The sequence below is a fragment of the Tamandua tetradactyla genome, chromosome 13 (genome assembly GCF_023851605.1).
Source record: "Tamandua tetradactyla isolate mTamTet1 chromosome 13, mTamTet1.pri, whole genome shotgun sequence".
Classification (NCBI taxonomy): domain Eukaryota; kingdom Metazoa; phylum Chordata; class Mammalia; order Pilosa; family Myrmecophagidae; genus Tamandua; species Tamandua tetradactyla.
In genome coordinates this window covers 18728548-18749356 of record NC_135339.1, presented here as the reverse complement: position 1 = coordinate 18749356, position 20809 = coordinate 18728548, and the positions used below count along the sequence as shown (strand labels likewise).

Genomic DNA, 20809 nt, shown 5'->3' with positions numbered 1-20809 from the left:
CAAGTTTCCTAACCTCTCCAAGACTCAATTCTAAAAGATGATAGGAACTGGCCCATTATCATTGTACATGAAACACAGAAAGAGCTCAAAATAAAATTTAAAATATTTTATTTTCTCTTCCATCAATTTGGCACTTATTTACAAGTGTGCTCTTCTGTCAGTATTACTTAGCAAGAAAGAAACAAGCCAGGTATCTGTATTATTTATCTTAGGAAAAGTGCCCTGAACATAATTGGCACTTCACACATAATTGTTGATTAAGTGATTGATTAGTCTGGTTGTAGTGTTAATGGGTTTGTTATAAAAAGGCATTTCAAACAATTATAATTGTACAAAACAGCAGGATATACCTGGAATGTGTACTGAATTAATTAATTGACAAATGACTTTGAGACATAACTCTGTTACTTAACTAGCTATATGGACTGTGTAGGTCTCAGAGAACTCTCAGATTTCCAGTTTTTTCATCTACAGCATGGGTATGATAATACGTACTTTTACTATTGTTCTTTGGAGTAAATGAAATGTTGGACATTAATTTACTTGAAAATCCATTTTAACAGTTGTTTGCATAATCATCTAGAGAAACAATTATACAGAAAAAGCTCTGCTTTGGCAGCATTAGGTGCCAGTTAATTTTTCAGCGAAATAAAAGACACATGAACAGGGACTTCCTTTCTGTGATGGTAATGCTGGCAGTCAGGAATATATGAGTTAGGTTAGAGGCGAGGCTGCTGCAATTGAGCCACCTGAAAACGTGGTAGCTTGAAATTTTCTCTTTCACTCAACTGTCTGAAGGTGAGCAGTGGGTGTGGCTTCGCTCCATCAAGTCACCTGGGGACTCAGGTTCCTCTCAAGTCAATGATTCTCAAATTCCTAGGCCATTATTCTCATCAAGATTCAAGTTGCATTGCCGTTGCCTCTATATTCCAACGTGTAGGAAAAGAAGAGAGAGAAATGCCAGGTCAGACAATTTATTTTAAGCAAGTAAGGAAGATACTGAATATATAACTTCTGCTCACATTGTATTGGCAAGACTTCAATCCCATGGTCTCATCTAGCTGTAAGGGAATCTCTGCGTAATGTACCAAATCGGGAAGGCAGATGTATGGGAAAAGTGGGAACGAATTTAGGTAGGGGGAATTAACAATTGCTACAGATATGAAAAAGAAAACTAGGGAGAAAGGGTTTAAAAAGAAGACTGGAGAAGAGGGTGACTCTTATATCTTACTCCATACAACAGAAAAGAAATTAAGAAAGAAAAGGGGAATTATCATACAGAAAGGAGAGAGAAGATAAAGGAAAGGTGAAATAAGTAGAAACAAATGATCAACATGTTGAAATTTAAAGGCACAAAACAAGAAAACAAGTCCTCATAGTGTCCAGAAGGAGTCGGTCCCAGAGTGGTGGCTGTCTGTAGAGTATTGCAGACCCCAAATACCTGCCACCTGATGAAGGAGAGAAGAGGTGTGCACGACTGACCAGAAGAGAGCTGCACGCTGGGCCGTGAGACTCATCAGGGCAGGCCTGAAAACCAACAGCTCTTCTCAGACAGACCAGAGAATTGAGGTCACAGGACAGACCACTACCCACAAGTGTGAAGGGACAGGCAGACACAGAGAATCACAGCTTCCTGGGAACAGAAGCTGCTGCTGGAGCCACAAGCCTGCAGGAACACGTACAGTCCTGGATGAACTGCTGGAGGCTGAATGTGGACGACCTGTAAACCCCGAAGGCCCAGTCTTAGGGAGCGCCCACACTTTTGTGAGTTTTACTTCCAGAAGCCTGCCCAGGTTCTCACAGTGAAGAGTGTAGGAAAAAAAAAATTCCCTGGTCCTTCAGGCAAGGGGTTTGGAAAACTAGGAATGTTGGAACCAGTCAGCTCTGTTCTTGGTGTCAGGGTCCTGCTCTCAGGGGAAGTTACCTTCTGGAGTTTTGTCTGACCTTGGGAAAAGCAATGGGACGGCTGGAGCACTGCTGGCCTTCCGAACACACAAAGGGGGGGATGGAATTGCTAAGAAATTCTTCTGAGTAACACATACTAGGGACTCAAGCCCACTAAAAAAGGGAAAAAATGGAGATTTAATGATAAGATTATAGAATGCTTTCCTTTCCTAATACCCTACCACCACATCCACAGGCTCTGGTAGAGTTACAGTGGATTACACTGGGAAAGCTGTAAGGCACAGACACTACTTCTGTTTTTAGGAAAACCCAAAGCTGACAATGGAGACAAAGATAAGGACCCTAAAGGAAACCGAAGCTTTGACACCTACAGCTGTGGCAAAGATTAAGCCCAGCCTAACTCCTAGCCAGATAAATACAGGACATCACACGCAGAGTCTACTCACCTCAACCCCTGTTAGCTGATACATAATGTCCAGCATTGAACCAAAAAATTATAAACATCTTGAAAGAAAAAAGCAATCTGAAGAGACAAAGCAAGTGTCATAACCAGAAGCAGGTTTGGCAGAGATGTTGGAATCACTAGACCAGTGATAACTATGGTCAATATGCTAAGGGCTCTAATGAAAAGAATGGACAATAGGCAAGAACAGATGGGTGATGTGGAGATGCTTGGCTCAGGCCCTCACCTCCACATTGAGAATAAGTTACTGCCTGGTAGTTGCCTAAAACAACCAGGACAGAAGGCAAAAGTTACCAAATCTCCCGGGGAGGGGATGGAGGGGTCAGGGAGAATGTACAGATAATAGTGTGAACAAAGCATTAAAACTCCCCTCCCCTGATCACTGTTGATAACAAACCTCCAAGCCCTGTGTCCCGAGGCCCAGCTGAAGCTCTGTGCTCACACCCTTGTCCTAAAATCTTAGCAGCCCTTGCACTCCCCTGCCTTCTTTGCAGAGCATTAACTTCCATTTTCAGACCAACCAGCCACCATGGAGAAGAATCTTCTCCTGTTTGTAAATCCTAATAAAATTCACATCTCACTCCATGCCTGATGTGTCCTTTGGTCTTTGGGCTGCCTCGACCCAAGCCTTCCTAGAGCTGGGTTGGAACGGATGGGTTGTGGGAACACGGCTGAGTAGGAAGTTCTGGGAATCAGCTGTTCCAGCAGAACAATACTAAACACGGAAGAACTGCCCAAATCAATAGCATCCAAGGAAGAGTAGGAAGAAGAGGCTGGTAAATTATGGCAATTACCAGAAAATTGCCCTTTCCAGTGCTGGGGACAAGTGCCCTCCCTCACTCTCACAGCTGGCAGTGATGGGGTCTGGCCACGGGCATAGGTTACTGGTACCAGAGACTCTGCACAAAAATCTCTTTTCCCACCATCAGGAGAATGGGGCGATACATGGGCCAGTCGCTGCTCACAGCTTTAGATTAGCTGCTTTGGTTCACTGCGGCCCACCTCTGAGGCTGCCCATTGTTGCAACCCAGCTCAGACAAGGAGGCAGGAGAGACTTAAAGACATCACTCCTCCTCAGAGCTACAAAGAACAGTGGAAGGGCTGCATTCGCTGGGCAGGTCAAGAAAGCTCAGCTTAGGGGAACTGTAGAAGAAGTTCCTGGTGCACTTCTCGAACACCCCCTCATACCCTCTCCAGGGCAGTCTGGAGGCAGCCAGCATCCCCTTTGCTGGTCCCTGGCTTTGTTCTGTCTGGTGGAGAGTGACTTGGGAAACTCCTGTCTGGTGTGCTCCATTCCAAAGCTGCCAACCAGGCAAAAGGTGCTTGAGGCAATCAAGACAGTCTAAGCCACAACTGAGGCCATGGCCTGGATGAAAGGCTTGCCTGCTTTAGTCCAACAGTGGGACACCGGGGAGAGGGAAGAGGTCTGACTCGTGGGAAGTAGAAGGTGCATTTAAGCCCCTGCAAGTAGGAACGCTCCTAAGGCCACCAGCGAGCCCAAGCACAGGACAAGAAACAGGTCCAGAAAAGAAAGGAAGGGCCCAGCGCGTTGCAGTTCCTAGGATGGGCCTTGCTGCCTGGGACACTGAAGCTCAAGCAAATCTCTGTCATGTCACCAACTAGTTACAGATACAAGAAACAGACAAGTCAGAGAATGAATCGCAGAGTTAACATTTTAAATAGTACAATGTATAGTGTGCAGTAAAGGGCACAAGACAAACGAAGAAACAGGATATGATGGTCCATCCAACAGAAAAGGAGGAAAATCCAGAAAACACCAATGAAGAAAACCAGACTGGTACACACTGGGACCAAATTTTTTTTTTAAAAATGATCTTCGGTATGCACAAGGAGATGAAGGAAAATACAAACAAAAAACTAAAAGATATAAGAAAAGCAATGAATGACCAATATGAGAACCTCAATAAAGAGATGAAAGTTTTAAAAAGAAACCAAACGGACTTCCGGAGAAGATGGCGGCTTAGTAAGACGTGCGGGTCTTAGTTCCTCCTCCAGAAAAGCAACTAAAGAAACAGAAACAATACGAAACAGCTCCCGGAGCCACGACAGAGACCAAAAAGACAGCGTACCCCATTCTGGAACGGCTGAACGGGCAGGGAGAATCCGCTGGGTGAGATACCCGAGGGGCGCGCGTTTTCCCGGCCGGGGCAGCTGGCAACTGGGGTCCCCTCCATGCACAAGGCTCCCCGGTCTGACTGGGAATGTTAGACAGCGGGGCCCTCCCGCCATGCTTGGCGTCTCGGGCCAGCTGGGCAATTTGGACCGGCACTCCCCCAAGCCGCGGTGGCCGGCGACCCCCCCCCCCCTCCACGCACGGTTTCCCGGGCCGACTGCAAGATTCGGATTGGCAAGTTAAAGGAGCCACAGCATCTTTTACTGGTGGGACCCGCAGACAGACGAGCGCCACGAGCGCCACCTACTGGGCAGGAAAAGAAAAACAGAGCCCAGAGATTTCACAGAAAAACCTTTCAACCAGCCGGGTCCCACACCCAGGGAAATCTGATCAAATGCCCAGACACCAGCAGAAAATAATGGATGACGCTCGGAAAATTGAAGATATGGCCCAGTCAAAGGAACAAACCAATAGTTCAAATGAGATACAGGAGCTGAGACAACTAATGCTGAATATACGAACAGAAATGGAAAAACTCTTCAAAAGCCAAATCAATAAATTGAGGGAGGACATGAAGAAGACATGGGCTGAACAAAAAGAAGAAATAGAAAATCTGAAAAAACAAATCACAGAACTTATGGGAGTGAAGGACAAAGAAGAAAAAATGGAAAAAACAATGGATACCTACAATGGTAGATCTAAAGAGACAGAAGCTACAATTAGTGAACTGGAGGATGGAACATCTGAATTCCAAAAAGAAACAGAAACTATAGGGAAAAGAATGGAAAAACTTGAGCAGGGGATCAGGGAACTGAATGACAATATGAAGCGCACAAATATACGTGTTGTGGGTGTCCCAGAAGGAGAAGAGAAGGGAAAAGGAGGAGAAAAACTAATGGAAGAAATTATCACTGAAAATTTCCCAACTCTTATGAAAGACCTAAATATACAGATCCAAGAAGTGCAGCACACCCCTAAGAGAATAGACCCAAATAGGCGTTCTCCAAGACACTTACTAGTTAGAATGTCAGAGGCCGAAGAGAAAGAGAGGATCTTGAAAGCAGCAAGAGAAAAACAATCTGTCACATACAAGGGAAACCCAATAAGACTATGTGTAGATTTCTCAGCAGAAACCATGGAAGCTAGAAGACAGTGGGATGATATATTTAAATTACTAAAAGAGAAAAACTGCCAACCAAGACTTCTATATCCAGCAAAATTGTCCTTCAAAAACGAAGGAGAAATTAAAACATTTATAGACAAAGAGTCACTGAGAGAATTTGTGACCAAGAGACCAACTCTGCAAGAAATACTAAAGGGAGCACTAGAGTCAGATACGAAAAGACAGAAGAGAGAGGTATGGACTAAAGTGTAGAAAGAAGGAAAATCAGATAGGATATATATAATACAAAAGCCAAAATGGTAGAGGAAAATATTATCCAAACAGTAATAACACTAAAAGTTAATGGACTGAATTCCCCAATCAAAAGACATAGAATGGCAGAATGGATTACGACCCAGCAATACCACTGCTAGGTATCTACTCAAAGGACTTAAGGGCAAAGACACAGATGGACATTTGCACACCAGTGTTTATAGCAGCATTATCTACAATTGCAAAGAGATGGAAACAGCCAAAACGTCCATCAACAGACGAGTGGCTAAACAAACTGTGGCGTATACCTACGATGGAATATTATGCAGCTTTAAGACAGACTAAACTTATGAAGCATGTAATAACATGGATGGACATAGAGAACATTATGCTGAGTGAGTCTAGCCAAAAACTAAAGGCCAAATACTGTATGGTCCCACTGATATGAACCGACATTCGAGAATCAGCTTGGAATATATCATTGGTAACAGAGACCAGCAGGAGTTAGAAACAGGGTAAGATAATGGGTAATTGGAGCTGAAGGGATACAGACTGTGCAACAGGACTAGATACAAAAACTCAAAAATGGACAGCACAATAATACCTTAGTGTAATGTAACTATGTTGGAACACTGAATGAAGCTGCACCTGAAATATAGTTTTTTGTTCGTTTGTTTGTTTGTATCTTTTGTTTTTGTTTTTTTCTTTTTCCTTTTTTATATACATTTTTTTATTAGTATTATTATTTTAATTCTCTTCTCTATATTAACATTCTATATCTTTTTCTGCTGTTTTGCTAGTTCTTTTCCTAAATCGATGCAAATGTACTAAGAAATGATGATCATACATCTATGTGATGATACTAAGAATTACTGAGTGCATGTGTAGAATGGAATGATTTCTAAATGTTGTGTTAATTTCTTTTCTTTTTTTTTGATTAATAAAAAAAAATTTAAAAAGAAACCAAATGATACACTGGGGTTGAAAACCCCAATAACTGAAATGAAAAATTTCCAGGAGGGTTTCAACAGCAGATTGGAGCAGACAGAAGAAAGAATCAGCAAACGCAAAGACAAGACAATTGGAAAGAGTCAGGTTGAGGTACAGAAATAGAAAGAATTATAAAGCAAAACTAGCCTAAGAGACCTTTCAGACACCATTGAGCGCACCAATATATGCATTATGGGGGCTCCAGAGGAAACAACAGAAAAAAGCAGAAGGAATACTCAAACAAATAATGCAGAAAACTTTACAAACTTAGCAAAAGATATGAATATATTCATCCAAGAAACTCAGAGGATACTAAACAACATAAAATTGAAGTAAAATATGCCCTGTCACAAACTGATCCAACTGTTGAATTCAAAGGACAAAGAGAGAACACTGAAGCTGCAGGAAAAAGCAATGTGTTATGTACAAGGGAGCGCAATTAAATTAAGTACTGATTTCTCATCAGAAACCAAGGAGACAAGATGACAGTAGGTTGAATTAATTAAAGAGCTGACATTTTAAAAATGCCAAGCAAGAATTTTGTATTTGGTAAGACTGTCTTTCAAAAATAAGGAAAGATTAATATGTCCTTAGATATATAAAAGCTGAGGGATTTCATCACCACTTTTCATCACCACTAGACATGGCACACAAGCAGTGCTAAAGGGAGCTCTTCAGACTGAAAGGAAAGGACAACAGTGGATCAAAGTGGCATAAAGAAATAAAGACCTCTAGTAATGGTAACCATTTGGCTAGTTTAAAACCAGTATTATTTTATTGCATTTTTCAGTATGTAACTCCAATTATTACTTCCAACAGGTGATAGAATTTTAAAAATCCATAAAAAGTAATGAAAACCCTATGGTTTGGGGCATGCAATGTACACAGATGTAAGTATTTAAAAATGGTAGGGGCAGCTGAGGAGTATAGGAATGGTATGTGTGTATGGTAGTGAAGTCAAGTTGGTATAGAATCAAATATGATTATTACATATTTAGGATATTAAATTTTAACTTTATGGTAAAGAGAAGCAAAATAAATGAAAAAATATATCCAGGTAGAAATAAGAACTGACTCAATATGATACAAAACAAAAAATAAAATAAATACGAATGTAAGCATTAACAGAAGAATTGAGAAGCAAAAATATATAAAAATATAAAATATATAAAGTATATATATAAGACAAGATGTGCAGAGTGTTTAACTGGGTTGAACTTCAACATTTGGAAATGGACAGAGGTGATGGGAGCAAGTTATAGTGAATGTAATTAACAGGGTTGAATGGTATATAAATGTGCTGGTTTGGAATGATGTATGTACCCTAGAAAAGCCATGTTTTAATCCTAATCCCATTTTGTAAAGGCAGCTGTATTTTCTAATCCCTATTCAGTATTGTATGTGTGAAACTGTAATTAGATCATCCCCCCAGAGATGTGATTTAATCAAGAGTGGTTGTTAAATTGGATTAGGTGGAGGTGTGTCTCTACCCATTTGGATGGGTCTTGATTAGTTTACTGGAATCCTATAAAAGAGGAAACATTTTGGAGAAAGAGAGTTTCTGAGAGAGCACAGAATGACATAGCCACAAGAAGCAGAGTCCACCAGCCAGCGCTTTGGAGATGAAGAAGGAAAATTCCTCCTGGGAAGCTTCATGAAACAGGAAGCCAGGAGAAGAAGCTAGCAGATGATGCTGTGTTCACCATGTGCCCTTTCAGATGAGAGAGGAACCCTGCCCGTGTTCATTATGTACCTTTCAAGATGAGAGAGAAACTATGACTGTGTTCACCATGTGCCCTTCCACTTGAGAGAGAAACCCTGGACCTCATCGGCCTTCTTGAACCAACATAGCTTTCCCTGGATGCCTTAGATTGGACATGTCCATAGACTTGTTTTAATTGGGATATTTTTCTTGGCCTTAGAACTGTAAAGTAGCAACTCATTAAATCCCCCTTTTAAAAGCCATTCTGTTTCTCGTATATTACATTCTGGCAGCTAGCAAACTAGAACAATAAATATGATGGAAGGGGAAGCTTAGAGTCATGTATGCCACCAGAAGGAAAGTTGAAGTTTAAAACATGGGAATGTATAACACAATGAATCTTGTGGCGGACAATGTCTATGATTAACTGTACAAATATTAAAAAGTTCTTTCATGAACTAGAACAAATGTACCATACTTTTACAAGGAGCTAACAATACATAGAGGGGTTTATGGGGGAAATGTACTTATTGCAAACCATTGACTATAGTTAACAGTCATATTTCAGTACTCTTTCATCAACTGTAACTAATGCACTACACCAACACTATGGGTCAATAATAGGGGAGAATGTAGGGTATAAGAGGATTTGGGTTTTCTTTCTTATTTTTATTTCTTTTCTGGAGTAATGAAAATGTTCTAAAATTGATTATGGGGCTGTATGCACAAATAAGTGATGATATTGTGCGTCAGTGATTGTATATTTCAGATATTTTGTATAGTGTGGGAATATATCACCATGAAACTTCATTTAAAATGTATACAATTTTCAAAGATCAAATAGCAAAATGGCAGAAGAAAGTCCTGCATTGTCAGCAGCACTTTAAATGTAAATGGATTAAATTCTCCAGTCCACAGGCAGAGACTGGCAGAATGAATTTTGAAAAACAGGATGATACAACTAAATGCTGTCTACGAGAGCCCCAGCTTAAATTCAAAGACATAAATAGGTTAAAAGGGAAAGGATAGGGAGAAAACTAAACCATGTAAGTAGAAACAAAAGAGAGCTGCGGTAGCTATATCAGATAAAATAGACATTAAGTCAAAAATTGTTATGATGGACAACGATAAGCCTTTTATACCAATTGCTTTAGTTACACATTCTACTAAGCTGCCAGAATGTGATATACCAGAAACAGAATGGCTTTTAAAAAGGGGAATTTATTAAGCTCTAAGGCTGTGGAAATGTTCAAATTAAGGCACCAACAAGAGTTTACCTTCACTCAAGAAAGGCCAATGAAGTTTGGGGTTTCTCTCTCAGCTAGGAGGACACATAGTGATGTCTGCTGGCTTTCTTTCCCAGCTTATTTCATGAAGCTCCCCTGGGGGAATTTTCCTTCTTCATCTCCAAAGGTCTCTGGCTGTGTAGACTCTGTTGGTTCTGGTTGCTCTGGTGGTTCTAAAGTTTTTTCCAAAATGATTCCCTCTTTAAGGGCTCCAGTAAGCTAACCCACCTTGAATGGGTGGACACACATCTTCACGGAAGCTATCTAATAAAAAGTTACAACCCATAATCAGATGGGTCACATCTCCATGGAAACAATAAAAAAGATCCTACCAAGAAATACTGAATGGGGATTATACTTATAATTGTTACAGCTTCTTGTTAAATTGTTCCCTTTATTGGTGTGCTGGTTTGAATCTGTTGTGTACCCCAGAAAAAAAGGACATGGCTTTTCTGGGGTACACAACAGATTCAAACCAGTACACCAATAAAGGGGACAATTTAACAAGAGGCTGTAACAATTATAAGTATATATGTACCTAAGAGAAGAGCTTAAAAATATATGAAGCAAATAATGACAGATTTAAAGGAAGAAATAGAGGGTTCTACATCAATAGGAGGAAACTTAATACACCACTTTCAATAATAAATAGAAAATCCAGACGGAAGATCAATAAGGAAATGCAAAACTTGAACAATACTCTAAACTAACTAGACCCAACTTCCAAAACTAGAACACTTCCAAAAAAAAAAAAAAAAAAAACAGAACAGAATGCATATTCTTCTTGAGTGTTCATGGATCATTCTCCAATATAGACTAAATATTAGGTCACTAAACAAGTCACTCAAAAATATTGAAATCATACAATGTATCTTCTGTGACCACACTGGAATGAAGCTAGAAATCAGTAACAGAGGGAAAATGGAAAATTCGCAACTATGTGGAAATTAGTCATCATACTCTTCAACAACCAATGGGCTAAAGAGGAAATCACAAGGGAAATTAGGCAATATCCTGATGCAAATAGAAATGAAATATAGTATGCTGAAACTTATTGGATGCAACAAAAGAAGTTCTGAGAGGGAAATTTATAGTTATAAATGCTTATATTAAAAAGAAGAAATATTTCAAATAAAACAGCTAACTTCAAAACTGGAAGAACTAGAAAAAGAAGAGCAAATTAAACCCAAAGTAAATAAAAGAAAGGAAATAACAAAGATTGGAGTGTAGATAAATGAAATAGTTAATAGAAACAAATAAAACCAAAGTTGATTTTTGAATAGATCAATAGAATTGGCAAACCTTTACCTAGACTGATGAAGAAAAAAAGAGAGAGGACACAAATGACAGAAATCAGATATAAAAAAGCAGACATTAACTACCAACCCCACTGAAATAACAGGAGCTTACAATGAACAACTCTATACCAAAATTTAGATAAACTAGATGAATGGAAAAAGTCCTAGAAGCACAAAAACTATGTATGCTGCCTCAGAAAGAAATACAAGATCTTAACAAACCAATAACAAGTAGAGATTGAATCACTAAACTAAAACTGCCCAACAAAGACAGCCCAGGATCTGATGGCTTCACAGGGAAATTTTTTTCCACCCACAGGGAAATTTTTAACTTAATTTTATTGAGATTTATTCACAGACCACATAATCCATTCAAAACATACAGTCACTGGTTCACAGTATCATCATATAGTTATGCATTCATCACCACAATCAATTTTAGATCATTTTCCTTCCTCTAAAAATACAAATAAATCCATCCTAAGTATACAATTAATGGCTTGGTATAATCACATAGTATGCATTCATCACTACAGTTAATACAAGAACATTCGCATTTCTTCTGAAGAAAAAAAAACCCCATACCTCTTATATTCTCCTATTATTGACATTTAGCTTTGGTATAGTGCCTTTGTACCATTAATGCCAGAATAGTAAATGTTACTTTTACTATAGATCTTAGTTTATATTAATTGTATTTTTCCCATATACCACCCTATTGTTAACACCTTATAATACCCTAATGTGTTTGCTCTAGTTCATGTAAGAACTTTCTTATATTTATATAATTAGCTACCATCATTGTCCTCTCTAAGTTTCACTAAGTTATACTGTTCTAGTTTTTACCCTCTAGCTTTTCTTCTGGTGACATACACGATGCTACCCTTTCTCTCTCACCCATACTCATATTCAGCTTTGTTAATTACACTTACAGTATAGTACTACAATCACATAGTTCTGTGCTATCCATTTTTGAACCTTTACGATCACCGTTATTGAACATTCTGTACTCCTTAATCATAGACTACCCAGTCTCTGCCCTTTTTTGATCTCCTGATAACCTGTGCTCTCTAATTTAGCTCTCAGAGTTTGCTCATAATAGTTACTTCATATCAGTGAGACCACACAGTATTTGGCCCTGTTCCTGGCCTATTCTGCTCAACATAATGTCCTCAAGGTTCATCCACATGGTTCAATGCCCCATGACTTCATTTCTTTCTGCAATCACACAATATTCCATTGTATGTATACACTACAGCTCACCCTTCTGCTCTTCAATCACTGGACCCTTGGGCCACATCCATCCATTGGAAATCAGCATGGAAAACTTGACCAAATATTTCAAGAAGAATTAATACCAATCCTGTGCCAACTCTTTAAAACAATTGAAGAGGAAAGAACATTCCCTGATTTCATGCTACATGGCCACTATCACCTTCAGTCAGAGCCACATAAAGATACCACAAGAAAAGAAAATTATGGTCAATATCTCTAATGAATTTAGATGCAGAAATTCTCACCAAAATACTTGCAAATTAAAGAAGACGATCCATTGTGACTAAGGAGCAGCTAGGCTCCCTCCTCTCCCAGAAAAACAACCAGGAACAAGCAGAAACTGTCCAGAGCAATGATCCTGGAGCTCTGCATATCGGGGGAGTGCTGCGCAATACCCAGGCAAGTGCAGAACAAAGAGACTGAGAAACTGCACTGGGAGATCATGAGTGACCCCCTTCAGCCCTGGCTCCTGGTGTCTACCCTGCACTCTCAGGGTATAGAGGTTTGGTGTATCAGTCCCTGGTGGGCAGGCAGCTATAGACTGAAAGGGTAATGGAAGTCCACTCTCCTAAGAACAGGGCAGGACACGTTCTAGCACTCTTCCAGCTTTTGGCTGGCAAATTAGGGACTCCTGGACCTGAGGTTTCAACCTGTTCGGCCAAATGTGGCTATGCCATTGTCTGGAGCCAACAACTAAGAACACCTTGCCTTCTTAGGCTGAGGTGAATATGTTCCCAAAGAACATCATCTGCAGACAGGCCAAGAAGCACACCTCCAAGAAGACGTCTAAAAGGATTTGGGGCAAAGAGGGCCATGTACTGGATAGATGTTTCAGTGTGCTGAAGCGGTTTGAGTGTTTTATACCAGAACATATACAGAATATACCAGTAGGTTGGCTTTGTTTTGGGGTTGGGGGGGGGCAGGCACCGGGTCTCCAGCATGGCAGGTGAGAACTCTACCAGTGGGTCACCATTGCCGGCCCTAAGTTGGCTTTTACAATGGGGGTTTATTAGTTTACAAATTGACAGTTGTAAAACCATGAAAATGTCTAAATTAAGGCATCAAGAGGACAATACTTCTTCTGTGGAAAAACTACTGACAACCAGATTTCTCTGTCACATGGGAAGGCCATAACCAGTGTCTGCTGACCCATTTCTCCTGGGTTTCACTGTTTTCAGGTTCTGGCTTTTTTTGGTTTCCGTGGGTCCTTGCTTCCTTTTCCTCTGTGAGCTCTCTCTGTGGGGTATCTCTCTAAAAATCTCTCTCAGCATTCTGCCTTTTATCTTCACATAAAGGACTCCAGTAAAGTAAAGGATCAAGACCCATCTTGAATGGGCTGGGTCACATTTTAATTGAAACAACCTAATCAAAAGGTCCCATCCAGGAGGTATTAATAAATTTTAAAAGATTGAAATTATACAAAGCACTTTCTCTGATCATAATGGAATGAAGTTGGAAATAAACAACAGGAAGAGGAATGGAAAATGCCCAAATTTATGGAGGTTAAACAATACTTTCTTAATCAGTGGATTAAAGAATAAATTGCAAGAGAAATCATTACATATCTCAAGATGAATAAAAATGAGAACACAACATATCAAAAGTCATGGGATGCCAGGAAGTCGGTGCTGAGAGGGAATTTTATAGCCCTACAAGCCCACACTAAAAAAGGGAAGAAAGGTCTAAAATCAAAAGCCTAACCACAAACTTGGAAGAACTAGAAAAAGAGTTGCAAACTAATCCCAAAGCAAGCAGAAGGAAAGAAAGAACAAAGATTATGGCAGACATAAGTAAAATTGAGACCAACAACAACAAAAAAATAAGCTCAAAAAAACCAAACGCTGATTCCTTGAGAAGTTCAACACAATTGGCAAGCCCTTGACTAAACTAACAAAGTAAAAACCAGAGAAGATGCAAATAGATAAAATCAGAAATGAGAGAGGGGACATTACCACTGACCTCACAGAAATAAAAAGGATCATATAATGATATTATAAACAACTGTATGCTAACAAACTAGACAACTTAGATGAAATGGACAATTTTTAGAAGCACACGAACAACCTATGTTGACTCTATAAGAAATAGTAGACCTCCATAAACCACTCATAAATAAAGAGATCAAAACAGTCATCAAAAACCTCCCAACAAAGAAAAGCCAGATGTATTCACTGGTGAATTATACCAATTGTTCTAAGAAGAAGTATTACAATCCTGCTCACATTCTTTCAAAAAGTTTAAGAGGAGGGAATGCTACCTAACTCATTCTATGAAGCCGAAATCACCCTACTACCAAAACCAAATAAAGATACTACAAGAAAGGAAAATTATAAACCTATTTCTCTAATGTATATAGAAGTTCAACAAAATACTTCCAAATCAAATCTTACTACACATTAAAAGAATCATATACCATGATGAAGTGGGTTTTATCCCAGGTAAGTAAGCAGTGGTTCAACCCAAGAAAATAAATTAATATACTACACCACATTATCAAATTGAAGGGGAAAATTGCACTATCATCTCTACTGATGCAGAAAAGGCAGTTGAAAAAATGCAACATCCTTTCTTGATAAAAACATTTTGAAAGATAGATATAGAATAAAACTTTGTCAACATGATAAAGGGCATATATATAAACCCCACAGCTAACACTGCACTCAATGGAAAACTAGTGGAAGCTTTCCTACTGAGTTTGGGAACAAGGCAGAGAATGCCCACCATCACCACTGTTATTCAACATTGTGCTGAAAGTTCTAGCTAGAGCAATTAGGAAAGAATAATAAAGGAAAGGCATCCAAATTTGAAAGGAAGAATGAAAACTTTCACTGTTTTCAGATGCTATGACCCTATACCAAGAAAATCCCCAAAAAACTAAAAAAAAAGTTACTAGACCTAATAAACGTGTTGAGCAAAGTGGTGGGATATGAGATCAATATGCAAAAAATATGCAGTATTTCTATACATGAGGAAGGAGCAATATGAGGAGGAAATCGGGGCGGGGGGATCCATTCACAATAGCAACTAAAAGAATCAAATATTAGGAATAAATGTAACTAGAGATGTAAAGGACTTGTTCATAAAAAACTACAAAACACTGTCAAAAGATAAAAAAAAATCCCCAATAAATGGAAGGACACCCCATGTCCATGAATTGGAAGACTAAATCTTGTTGAGATATCAATTCTGCTCAAACAAATTTACATATTAAATGCAACCCCAATCAAAATACCATAATATTCTTTGCAGAATTAGAAAAGCCAATTACCAAAAAGTTCTGGAAGGGTAAGCAGCCCTGAATAGTTAAAAACATCTTGAAAAGGAAAAATGAAGTTGGTGGATTCTCACCTTCTAACTTTGTAGCATATTACAAGCTACAGGGGTCACGACAGCATGGTATTGGCATAAAAGTAGACAAATTGACCAATGGAGTCAGAGTGAAAGTTCACAGACAGACTCTCATGTCTATGGGCAATTGATTTCTTACCAGGCTGCCAAATTCATGCAACTGGGATAGAGCAGTTTCTTCAACAAATGTTGCTGGGGGAACTGGGTATCCATTTCCGAAAGAAAAAATGAGGTTTCTATCTCACACTCAATACAAAAAAAAAAAACTCCACCACACAAAAGGGATAAAAAGACCTAAATAGAAAAGCTGGAACCATAAAACTCATAGAAGAAAATGTAGGGCAGTATCTTCAAGAGCTTGTGGTCGGGTATGGCTTCTTAGACTTATACCCAAAGCACAAGCAATGAAAGAAAAATTTAAAAATAGAACTACCTCAATATTTCCGTGCGTCAAAGGACTTTATCAACAGGGTGAAAAGGCAACCTACTCAATGGGAGAAAATATTTGTAAACCACTTATATGATAAAGATTTAATATATAGGATACATAAAAAGATCTTACAACATTAAGACAAACAGTGCAATTAAAAATTGGCAAAAGACATGAATAAACATTTTCCAAAGAGTGTATAGAACCGAGTAAAAAGCACATGAAAAGATGTTCGACATCACTAGCTATTAGGGAAATGCAAATCAAATCTACCTTGAAATATCATTTCATACCTACTAGAATGACCACTATTAAAAAAGAAATTGAAAACTGCAAGTGTTGGAGAGGATGTAGAAAAATAGGAACATATATTCACTGTTGGTGGAAATATGGAATGGTACAGCTGCTGTGGAAGACACTTTGGCTGTTCCTCAGGTGGCTAAGTATAGACCTGCCATAAGATCCAGCAATCCTGCTGCTAGGTATATACTCAGAAGAACTGAAAGCAGGGGCATGAACAGACATTTGCACACTGATTTCCAAAGAGGCTTTATTCACAATTGCCAAAACATGGAAACAGTCCAGGTGTCCATCAACCAATGAATGGATAAACAAAATATGATACATATATATATATAATCATATATATAATGGAATATTAGGTAACTCTAAGAAGAATGAAGTCATGATGTACGTGACTACATGGATGAGCCTTGAGGACATTATGTTGAGTGAAATAAATCAGACACAAAAGGACAAATATTGCATGGCCTCACTAATATGGACTAAATACAATTAGCAAACACATGGTGTTAATATCTAGAACATAGGTCAAAAGAAGATAAAATGAGGTCAGAGATTGGGGAGCTGATGATTAATTTGTGAAGAATAGGTAATAAGATTGATTGTAAATGTTTGGAGCTGTATAGAGTTGACAGTAGCACACTATAGTGAGTATAATTAATGGTGATGATATGTGGGTGTGATTGTGGTAAAAAGTTTAGGGTGTTTGTCACTAGAAAGAAAGCCAGAGGATGAAACATGGGACTGATGACATAGTGACCCCTCTTGATGGTGACAGTATTCTAGAATTGATTGTAGTGATGAGTTCACAACTCTGTTAGTACACTAGAAGACATTGATGGTACACCTTAGCTGGATTGTATGGTATGTGAATTTTTCTCAAAAAAAAAAAAAAAACTGCTTAAAAATACACACATTTAAAAAAAAAATACTTTCAAATAGATTTCAAAATACACATTAAAAGGTTAATCCCAGGTATGCAAGAGTGGTTCAACATAAGAAAATCAATTAATGTAATACACCACATTAAGAGAATGAAGGAAACTTCCCCTCTTTGCAGATGACATGCTTCTATATAGAGAGAGGAAGTCTGAAAAACCAACAGCAAAGCTCCTAGGGCTAACATAAAAATTCAGCAAAGTGTCACGGTATGAGATAAATACCCTCAAATCATAGTGTTTCTATACACTAGCAATGAACAATTGGAAGAAAAAAAATCACATTTATGATAGCAACTAAAAGAATCAAATATCTAGGAATAAATCTAAGGATATAAAGAACTTATACACAGAAAATTTTAAAAGCATTGCTAAAAAAAAGACCTAAATAAATGGAAGGCTATTCTGTGTTCATGGACTGGAGAACTAAATATCATTAGGGTGTCAATTATACCCATGGTGATTTAAAGATTCCATGGAATCCCAATCAATTACAAAGACTTTCTTTGCAGAAATGGAAAAGCCAATCATCAAATTTGTATAGAAGGGTAAGGGCTCTTGAATAGTCAAAGACATGTTGAAAAGAAAAATGAAGTTGGAGGACTCACACTTTCCAATCTTAAACTACTACATAGCAGCAGTAATCGAAATACCATGGTACTGGCACAAAGACAGACATATAAACTGATGAAACTGAATTGAGAGTTCAGAAATCAACCCTCACATTTATGGACAACTAATTTTTAGAAGACAAAGACCATCAATTGGGAAAAAATAGTCTCTTCAACAAATGGTGCTAGGAAAACTACTTCTCCACTTGCAAAAAAAATAGGAGGGTCTCTACTTCACACCTTATACAAAAATGAACTCAAAATAGATCAAAGACCTAAACATAAGCACCAGGATAATCAAACTCCTTGAAGAAACTGTAGGGTCTTCTGAACCTTGTGTTAGGGAATGGTTTCTTAAACATTATACCCAAAGCACAAATAACCAAAGAAAAATAGATAAATAAGACCTCAACAAAATAAAAAACCTTTATGCCTCAAACAACTTTATCATGAAAGGAAAACAACCTACACAATGGGAGAAAATATTTGGAAAACACATAACTGATAAGGGTTTAACATCCAGAATTAAAAAAAAAAATCCTTCAACCTAACAAAAAGACAAACCAATTTAAAAATGGGCAAAAGACTTGAATAGACTTCTCTCCAAAGAGTACAATTGGCCAGACCTCACGCTTTCTAAACCCAACTCTGCAAGTGAAATCATTGCCCTCACCCCATGTGGGACATGATATCAGGGGTAAAAGTCTCCCTGGTGACATGGGAGATGACTCCCAAGGATGAATCTGACCTGGCACCATGGGGTCAACAATTCCATCCTGACAACAAGGGGGAAAGGAAGTGTAACTAATAAAGTATCAGTGGCAGAGAGAGTTCAAATAGAATTGAGAGTACTCTGGAAGTTGCTCATATGCAAGCTTTAGGAAGATCTTACTACCTATAGTAACCTACCAACCCCCATCCAGGACCATGCCAGCCAATCCTAAAGAACACCTAGGGCAATATATAAGATTCCACAAAGATTCCATGCATTAGCGTAACTTTCCAGAAACCTAAAACCCCTAATGTGAGTCCCTGGTCTGAATAAGTCCTGAAACCTAGGGAGCCCAGCCTTTCCAGAACATCAGATAGTTTCATTTCCCTACCCCATATTAGTGACAGACCCTTCCAACATGAAAAAGCTAGAATAGGTATAATAGTCCAAATACCTCTAAAGAGTGGGATAGAAAGATCAAAGGTGATGGTGGACTTATATAGAGAAGATAGGATTTAACAAATGAATATAATTGCCGAATCATTAAATTGAGATCTCTTTTAGGCTCCAGTATCTTAGAGTAGCTAGAAGTAAAAACCTAAAATTGCGGAATGGTTTGTAACACATCAAACTCTGAAATATGTTCTACAACTAATTGTGGTGTTGTGCTCTGAAATTTATTGCTATTTTGTGTATATGTTATTTTTCATAAAAAATGAAAAAAAAAAAGGTCGATTGTGGTGATAAAAAAAAATTAAGCCTTCTAGCTCCTATATTCTGGAACAGCTAGAAGGAAAAATCTGAGCGGATCATAGGTAACCCATGACAAAATCTGGGAACTGTCCTGTAACTACTTGTTGAAGAGTGCTTTGAAAACTATTGCTTTTTTATGTCTTTGTTTTGTATATGTTATATTATACAATAAAAAAGGTTTTTAAATAAGAATATAAATGGCCAGAAAGCACATGAAAAGATGCTCAACATCATTAGCCACTAGGGAAGTGCAAGGGAAAAACGCAAGATACCACTTCACACTCATTAGAATGGCTTCTATTTAATAAAAATGGAAGATTACAAGTGTTGGAGAGGATGTGGAGAAATAGAAACAGTCATTCACTGCTGGTGGCAATGTAAAATGGTGTTGCTGCTGTGAAAGACAATTTGGTGGTTCCTCAAAAAGTTAAGTATAGAATCACCATTATCATCTGGAACTCCTACTACTAGGTATATAACCAGAAAAATTGAAAGCAAGGACTTGAATAAATATTTGTACACTGATGTTCATACCAGCATTACTCACAATTGCCAAAGTTTGTAAACAACCCAACAGCACATGAATGGTAAACAAAATGTAGTCTATACATACAGTGGAATATTGTTCAGCCACAAAAAGGAACGAAGTTCTGATGCACGCGACAACATGGATGAACCTTGAGGACACCATGTTGAGTAAAATAATCCAGACATCAAGGTACAAATATTGTATGATCTCCCCAATTTGAAACAATTTAAGTTTTTCACTCTTTCCTTCCTATTGGATATACTACTTTGTTTTATTGTTTTTTTTTAATATGGTACATTTGTTACAGTGCATGAACTTTATTCAGATTTCCTTAGTTTTTTGTTTTGTTTTGTTTGTTTTTGTTTTTGCATGGCCAGACAGATACTGGGAATCGAACCGGGATCTCCGGCATGGCAGGGGAGAACTCTGCCTCCTGAGCCACCGTGGCCCGCCCTGTTTTACTGTTCGGTTAGTTTCTCTGGAGCTTAAAGCGTATATCTTTAAATTATCACAGTCTATCTTCAAATCAGATTATTCCATTTACCATACAGAGTAAGAAATTTACAATGGATGCTTACATTTTCCTCCACCTGTCCTTTGTGCTATTGTCATGTTTTATTCTATGTATCTTACACCGTAACACATTGTCATTATTTTTCTTTTAAAACTGAGTTTCCTTTTTTTTTTTTTTTTTTCTTTTAAGGAAAGACAGAGAGAAGGAAGGAAGGATAGAAGGAAGGAAGGAAGGAAGAAAGGG

At 38.4% G+C, this 20809-nt stretch overlaps 1 protein-coding gene across 3 annotated transcripts in view; it reads right to left on the bottom strand.

The window, feature by feature from the left end:
• The window catches only part of LOC143653648 (glutamate dehydrogenase 1, mitochondrial-like), a 72156-nt gene that overhangs the window by 2290 nt on the left and 49057 nt on the right, over positions 1-20809 (bottom strand). For 2 of the 3 annotated variants that reach the window (XM_077124791.1, XM_077124790.1), the window contains one exon: positions 92-922. The gene's annotated coding sequence lies outside the window, so the exon portion shown is untranslated. Of the gene's footprint in view, positions 1-91; positions 923-20809 lie in introns of those variants that run through there. The other variant, XR_013161440.1, reaches the window with a different exon arrangement.